General features: G+C 35.3%; 1 long non-coding RNA gene across 1 annotated transcript; it reads left to right on the top strand.

Moving 5' to 3' along the window:
• Nucleotides 1-4,825: 4,825 nt before the first annotated feature.
• On the top strand, nucleotides 4,826-7,172 carry LOC117240838. The gene is made up of 2 exons (XR_004494800.1): nucleotides 4,826-4,866; nucleotides 6,672-7,172. It is a non-coding gene; the product is annotated as an uncharacterized LOC117240838 (long non-coding RNA).
• Nucleotides 7,173-7,882: the final 710 nt, after the last annotated feature.

The following is a 7,882-nucleotide window of genomic DNA, read 5'->3' as shown; positions in this document are numbered from 1 at the left end:
AGTGACCCATGGCCCTTGAAAAGGTTTTGAACCCCACTCTCTATGCAGTAATGAGTGTGACCTGTGTGGGTGTCTGTGTGGCGTCACATGTGCCACAGAACCTTCTAGTAGCTTCTCGACGTGCCCATCGGGAATGTTCCATCCATATTCCTACGCTTCTTCCGCCGAATTCTCGAAAGAGCATGCACGTGCTAGCCGCCGTGGTACATCTCACGAACGCACGCTAATGAGGATATCGCTGAACAACGAAGGAAAGAATCCGTTCGATCAATCACCTCATCTGTATGCGATTAATATCGTTGTATTCCAACAAACTCTGAACAATAACTTAAACACGAAACTGTAATTTGTGTCTTTATAATTTGCAACGTTGTTAAAATTTTGTATCTCCCTTTGCAAATGCAAATAATTTAAATGAAAAAATACATGGTTTTTAAATCGTTTCTCTTATATTCGTAATAATAATTTCGTTCTACAGTGAATGCATTTATTATTCAACGACGTGATTTTCGGTTGTTTATTGGAAAGTTATAATGCTGCTGATCTATAGAATTAGTACTGACTGTTATAGTAATATGCACAGCGAGTCATTTGTAATAAATTGTAATTACTTGTAATGTATATCGATTGTAATTACTTGTAAACCACTCAATTCATAAATGCATACATATGTGGCGGCACTCGACAGCACAAATACGACAACTCGACACTAACTAATACCAGACAACGGCAGCGCAGTGGTTAGCGCCTCAAGTTACGAACGTTCGGGATCTGGGTTCTTAAATCCCGGCGACCGTAGTCCGATTTTTCTTCCACGATTCCTAAATGAAAAGAAAATACAGCAGTACCCTAGCAGCGACATCTACAGCCAGCAGCTACAATTATCATTTGTGTCTTTGTTCTTTCCTAAAGGCCGTCCAAGGGACTTGAGAATGCAAAGAAGAAGTGCTGCAAGAACATAACAAATATATTTACAAACCAAAACCAATTCATTACAACGCTCATCCTTCAATTACATCCTCCATCGCGAAAATCCTCCGCTTCCTTTCTGTCAATCCATCTTGCCCATATGTGGTTCCATAGCTGCTGAATCGTATATAGACAAACAACAACTTGAGTAAGCAAGGGGGATGGATGTAGAGCCGACAAATAAAGGAAAAGGAGAGAGAAGTGTTTCGTCCTTGAGTTTATCATATTGTGGTGGCCGGGGGATTCAACGCTATGTCCTCGATTCGCTCTAAGTACTCAGGTTCTAGACACCCTTGGAGGGCGGTAGATTTTTCTTCATCGCCCGCGATGCTCGCCGCCGCGAGCTATCTCTCTAGTAAGGAGAATCATAGCACTATCTTCTAGGGCATCGTCAAAGGCACGCGGACTCTTCACTGGTCGTAACTGTTTTATTCTTGTTTGACATATCGTTAGCGCGCCCGGAATCACTATAATTGAAATCTCATTAGCTCGATCACGTCGGGGTCACTTACACCTCACATATTTCAAATAAAATCTGCATAATTCTGAAGGAAACACAACTACATTTGGGTTATCTTGTTTTCACAGAAACCTGAGAATTGCTCAGAGTATTTTAATAAAATATTCAACTACTTTAAAACGCAAAAAATAGTTTATTGTATGGAATATATAGAGTGGTTCAAGCAATTGTTTCGGCATAATTGAAAAATTCGAAATGTGTAGCTTTAAAAATATTGCAGAGGAAAAATCGGATTCGTCGAGGACAACCTTCGTTCAGAAAGTAAGGGAAATTGGCATTGCTGCTAATTGGTCAATTTGTATATCGGTGGTTAGAAAAGGATGCTAGCCGCTCTCGAGAGAAAGTCTCTAGTGGGAGTCGTCGTTCATTAAAAAATAGGCGTTTCGACCGTTCGCGGAGAGACGCGATCGCGAGATAGCACGTCAACGAGAGTTGTAAGTTCCCGTTACGATTAAATAATCGACGCCACGAACTGATCGATCCCCTTATTTCGATTATGATAATAAGGGTAGTTCAATGAAATTCCACAGAATTAACACAAATAAATCAATGTTTATTTCAACAACTTATTAACTAGAAAGATATAAATGGAACAAAAAAAATGTAACTGCGTTTTGGTTGATAAGTAATGCGCGACATACCACATGTGTTGACGGTTCGACATCTCGAAAAGTTCTGAACGCCTTTCGATTTTTTTCGTTTTTTCTGGAAGGCGACCCCCACTACGTTCGGATCACGCCACATTCTTTTACGCGAGGTAAAATACGGGCCACGAGTCGACGTTTCTGGAAGTCGCCCTGCTTAATGAACCATGCGCTTGCCACTACAATGTTTGTTTGCCGGGCAGACGCGACGATCCGTCTGCGACATTATAGTGCCGCGATCGATAGTTAAGAATATGACCTATGGTAAGCCGCATGGCGTAACATTCTCCCCCCGTTGAGAGGGTACCGATCAAACTAGGGAGGTGTGGTTGAAATTCCCATCTTATTTCGTCTCGGTGGCTAGTTGTTCGGGTTTCTCGATCGGGAGATCGGGTTGAATTGGCAGTGGGACAAGCCTTTTGACGCCCCGATCCAAAATGCTCTTTGCCGTCTGAACTGTAGCTGTCCGGATGACACCATCGGCGCCTGGATGAACCTTGATAACTCGGCCCAGAGGCCAATGCATGGAGGGAACGTTGTCCTCTCTGAGGATGACGATTGTGCCCTTTGGATGCTGTGTCCACCCTTGCTCCATTTATTGCGGTTGGTTAGCTCGTTCAAATACTCCTTATGCCAGCGGTTCCAAAAATGTTGTTTAAGCTGTTGGATATGCTGCCATTTGGAGAGTCGGTTCGATGGAATGTCTCTGAAATCTCGATCACGTAAGCACATTAATGAATCGCCAATGAGGAAATGTCCGGGAGTGAGGGCTAGGAGATCATTTGGATCGGTGGAGATAGGAGTTAGCGGGCGGGAATTGAGGACTGCTTCTATTTCTATGATAAGAGTATTACGGTGTTAAGCTCATATGTTTCTGTTTCTCCACTCGCGCTGCGCCATAATATCCTTTGATATTTCCGATCCTCTGGTCGTACGAGGAATTGCCGATACATTTTCTCGATGTCGCCAGTGAGTACGTACTGATGAGCGCGGAATCTAATTAATATACAAAATAAATTGTGAATTGATTCGAGAATATAGGATTTCCCCATTTTCATGATTATCGTGATTTTTGTATAAATATATTTTTTAAGATACTAATAATTAGGTACATATAAATTAGTATTATCAATTATTTTGCATTTATAATTCCGCCTCTAGTATAAGTGTTAATTGAAAACTAACTTTATGTTTGGAAAAGTACTAGCAAAATTCGTTGAGTAACAAGCCACTGATGCTAACACAAATAGCATTGTCGTAATTAAATATTTCTAAATATTCATTTTTCATTTTGAACCTGTAGAAACAATTTATTATATATACTATTAGCTAAGTAATTGCATATTTAATTAAGTCGAAATATAAAACTTAGTTATTTTAATAATTTAAAAAATAAAAAACTGACAAACATTTCAATTTAATTTATGGTTGGAACAAAAGACAGTTATTTTTCATTAATTGAAATATTGCAATGCAGAGTACTTTCGAAAATACGCCGAGAGTATTCCTGATGGTGAAACGAGCGTTGCTTCATCGAACGCAGCTAAAGAAAACAACATCTATGTAGTTGGTGGTACGATGCCTGAAATAGAGGGCGCTAAATTGTACAATACCTGTACTATTTGGGGTCCCGATGGAACTTTGATAGCAAAACACCGAAAGGTAAGTAATATATTCCTTTATGGCTTTGAATTTGAAAATATTGGGGTGAAGAAAGTGACTCTATCTAGGAATAATTTAGGAATATACATATGTACATACGTATACTATAACCAATTCTATAATTTACGGTTTATAAAATACGTTATGATACGGGAAACGCCCATTTTTGTTGTAATGTGTAATATAAATTTTTCACATACTTAAAATATTATTATACTTATTTTTTCTCCTTTTTAAACATTATTAAATGATCAGATTTTTTAATAAAAGAAAGTGATAAAAACGCTGTCAGTTATTAAATAAAAAATAATTAAAGTTTAGGAGTTGGTAACTTTGATATTAAATTACAAAAGTTGCAGCAATAGAATTAGCGACTACATTTTTATGTTATTAGGTACATCTATTCGACATCGACATTCCTAATAAGATTACTTTTCGAGAGAGTGATTCACTCAGTCCTGGTAACTCCCTAACGACGTTCGATGTGAAGGGCTGCAAAATAGGTATTGGCATTTGCTATGATATTAGATTCGAGGAAATGGCACGCATTTATCGGAACAAAGGTACAGTAACTTAATCGATCAATACTTAACTAGCAAAAAATTAAATATCTTTCTTAAATATATTCTATATAAAATTAATATAATCTGTAACTCTGTATAAAAAGAAGCTTAATTTAAAAAACCAGTATATTTGCTGAAAATGAAACAAATAAAAGAATTAAAAGCACAATAAGAGGACTGTCCTCGCATATTCAGAAATGATGGAATGTGAACCGTGCAACTACGAAGTTAATTGGTATTCGGTGGCTTCATATTTCCTGCTTCTCTGGGTTAGGTTGCCAAATGCTGATATATCCAGCGGCATTCAATATGACCACTGGACCACTGCACTGGTCATTACTTCAGCGTTCCAGAGCGAATGATAATCAATTATACGTTGCCTGCATATCACCGGCTCGTGTTCCTTAAGCAAGTTACGTCGCATGGGGACATACACAGTTGACCAATCCCTGGGGAAAGATTCTTTACGATTTGGAAACTCAAGAGAATATGGCAGTCACCGATATCGGTAATTTACAGCTTAAAATTAAAAGCGAGAGATCCATGATGTAATTAATTTTTAGTCTCGTTAATTTATCGATTTAGCCATCTTCCTCTGTATTTGTTGAATTTATTAGTAAGCATTACTTATTACTTCGTATGTTTCTTTTTTCTAACAGATCTAAAAGTTGTTGAGGAAGTAAGGGCTCAGATACCTACATTTTCTCAGAGACGTACAGATTTGTACGACACTGTCTGTAAGAAGGAGTAACTCTACACTAAAACAGAAAATGTTTTTTTATAATATTTCTACTACGATATCCTTTTTTTGTGAATTATTACTAATTTCTTATCATTTGTACTAAATGAATGACTCAATTAAGAAAACCAAAACGTTATAAATAATAATCTGTATATCTTGTGTATCAACATGTAATTGGATATTATAATAATATAGGAATGCTATAATAATATAGGATAATAATATAGGAGAATAATAATATAGAAAAAAATACATGCTTTTAAACACCTTTAATATCGATCACATAAATTGTTATAATTCACAATGATTACGCATACATAAAAGACCCTTTGATAGTAAAATTTACGATCAAAAGGCAATTACGTATCGTTTAACAACATTTAATTTATAACACCTTTTAAACATTTAGACAGATTAACACATAACACTTCTTATATATAAGCATCAATTCGAAGTTATTAGCTTGGAGAAATTGGTCGATTAATACCTGTAGATTGTCTGTCTCGATGAAAGACTTAAAGAGAGCAAAAACATGATAATGCCGCTAATATAATATTCCTTCTTTCTTGTATCTGTCTGCCTCTCAGGTCGTTTTACTAATTACAATAAGTAATTTCGACTTCTTTGCGCTCTCTTTTAACGCATTCGAGACCGAAAGAAATTCATATCAGTCAGTAGGCAAGGGTATAATATACATATTTTATATATAACTTATGTAGTAATGTATATATCATGTTAATTTCATATTTTTTTCAATATAGAATTATTATATATACATATATATATATATATATATATATATATATATAATACATAAATTATGTACAGTTATATATATATATATAACTGTACATAATACATTATAGAATAACATAGTATATAATTTTATATTTTAAAAATATGAGGCATACTATTTAAGATTGTCATCGATTTAAAATCAAAGTATGAAAAGGATACCCTGGAGAGAGTAAAACACAGAATCATTCTAACTAAACATTCAGATCGTACCGACACCTAGGTATCGTCTTACAATTAAATCTCGGTCTCGAATGGATTAAAATGAAATACATACTTGCAGCTTCAACATCTTCAATATCGAGGAGATTCAAACTTTACAAATAAAAGCGGCCTGTTCCCCTTTCCACGACAGACTCTCATACCATATCCGCTCTTATCCAGGCTTTTACTTGAAACCAGCAATACATTCATTTACAATTTAAATTTACCCGGATCATCCACTGAATCGTCAGCCCTTTATAAACATATAATGAACCCAGAACATGTGCCTGTGCCCCTGGTATCGATGTTCGGCTTGTGATGTTCGTACCGGAACCTTCGCACAATTTCAATTTGTTACGCGTGAACATCGATTCTTCCAAGGGTCACAGCTTTATGCGGCTAAATCCTTTAGAACGATTAAAATGATACTAATGATATGGTATTTTTTTTACAAAGATTTAACATATCCATCAAATAGGAAGTTTCGTGCTCTCCTATTTTATATTAATTATAAATTAATAAGTTTTATATATGTTATTTATAGATCTAATAAATTTTGTATTGGTTTACAGCAGGTGCTCCGGGTATAAACAGACGACAAACGAACAAATAGAAATTCAAACTATTGTCGTTGTTTAACTCGCATGGGACTATAAGCTCGAATTGGACTTAAACGTTACGATCGTCGAGAATAATTACTATATGTACCCTGTACGACGGGCAGAGAATCTTAAGTTATTAACGGCAATTCCTTTGTGCATAATTCAGGTTTATTAACAACCTGTAATGGATAATCATCGATGAACTCTTTTGGAATAAAGTTCACATTTATAAAGCAAACACTATAAAATACGACAGGACAATTGTAATCGATAAATAACATTTTATTAGGATATTATAAGAAGCTAAGATATCGAGGTACATTAAAATTGAGTCCGCTGCGACCCTCATGACATTTAAAATCCTGCGCGTATATTGAGTAAAGTTGTTATATTAAATATAATCATATTAAATACAAGCTCGTCCGCTGGATTCCCAAATTATTTGGTTAAATACTTTGAATACGAGAATACCGAGTGTTAACAGTAGTAAATCCTCTATATGGTATGTTTACTTTGCTATCTTGAATAGGTAAATAACATTTCACTTTAACGCATTTAACCAATATTAACATTTAACATTTAACCAATATTATACGCATATGCACATAATGTTACTGTTACATATAATGATATATACGTAGATATACACGTTAATTAAATCCTCTATATGGTATTTTTATATCAGTATCGTAAACATTGTAAACCGGAAATCTTTTATTACACACGTACATATACAGTCAATATTATTGTTACATATAGTGATACATACGTTGATCCACACATTAATTAAATCCTCTATATAGTATTTTTACTTTGCTATCTTGAATAGATAAATAATCTCGAATATAGACATACAGGTACACTTACGTTGATATACACCTTTGTACATTTGTTTTGCCATTTTGTTTCGCCTTTCAGGAACGATATGTTTGGAAATGATATGATATTGAAAACAAATAGGCCATTAAACGAGAATGGATGGATTCAAACGGAATTAAGTGATCTCAATTCCACAGCTTTGGCGGCTGAACGTGTTTTCCTTTCGAACGGTTTGCTCGCGTCAAATGGTGCAAATTTCAACAAGTACCCACGTGTTTACTATCAAATTCATTTATTTCTTTTTTATTTATTTATTTATTATCTTTTTGGCTCGGTTATCTTCGACGCATTTTGCGTATTTC

This window comes from Bombus vosnesenskii, unplaced genomic scaffold (genome assembly GCF_011952255.1).
Source record: "Bombus vosnesenskii isolate JDL3184/JDL3185 unplaced genomic scaffold, Bvos_JDL3184-5_v1.1 scf7180000014979, whole genome shotgun sequence".
Taxonomy (NCBI): Eukaryota; Metazoa; Arthropoda; class Insecta; order Hymenoptera; family Apidae; genus Bombus; species Bombus vosnesenskii.
Note: the sequence above shows the minus strand (reverse complement) of the source record. Positions and strands in the feature narration are given on the sequence as shown.